Raw genomic sequence first — 830 nt, 5'->3', positions numbered from 1 at the left:
TAAGGATTTTACCCTGAGGTATTTCTACTTTTACTTCAATAAAATATCTGAATACAGGCCCCTCACCTCAACCCCAAAGACAGGACTGTCCAAAATATCCACACAATGCAGAAATGCAGATTCCTGATGTGTACTGACAAAGAATAGATGTTTAATTGTAAATATTAGTCTTTGCACCTTACCTACTTATTTATCTTTTTTTGTCTTTTCTATCTATCTATCTTATGCACAATTGTGTACTCTTTCTATTTGTTGGGTTTAACTAATTAAATGGGAGAAGCAATGTTGTTTTCAAGTGAATATTAAAAACTTTTTTTTATTGATACTTTTTCAAATGTACAAATACTGCAATTCATTATACAAATATGTCAATACAATAAAAAATATATATAATTTTGACCCAATATCAACAATAATAAATAAATACACATAACAAAAGAGAATATAAAAAAAACAATGCATATACAAGTTTAATTAAAAATGAATTTCAAGTTAAAAAAACAAAGAAATTAAACAATTAAAACAAAAAACAAATACTATTAAACAAATAAAACAAAAAAACAATTAAACAAATAAAAAACAAACAAATACTATTAAACAAATGAAAAAAAAAACAATTAAACAAATAAAACAAAAATACTATTAAACAAATAAAATAATAAAAAAAACAAATACTATTAAACAAATAAAAAACAAACAAATACTATTAAACAAATAAAAAACAAACAAATGCTATTAAACAAATAAAACAAAAAAACCAAAGGCTATTAAACAAATAAAACAAATACTATTAAACAAACAAAACAAAAAAAAATACTATTAAACAAATA

The sequence above is a fragment of the Morone saxatilis genome, unplaced genomic scaffold (assembly GCF_004916995.1).
Source record: "Morone saxatilis isolate NCDOM2014 unplaced genomic scaffold, NCSU_SB_2.0 Contig11, whole genome shotgun sequence".
Classification (NCBI taxonomy): domain Eukaryota; kingdom Metazoa; phylum Chordata; class Actinopteri; family Moronidae; genus Morone; species Morone saxatilis.
This window is presented reverse-complemented; position numbering follows the sequence as displayed.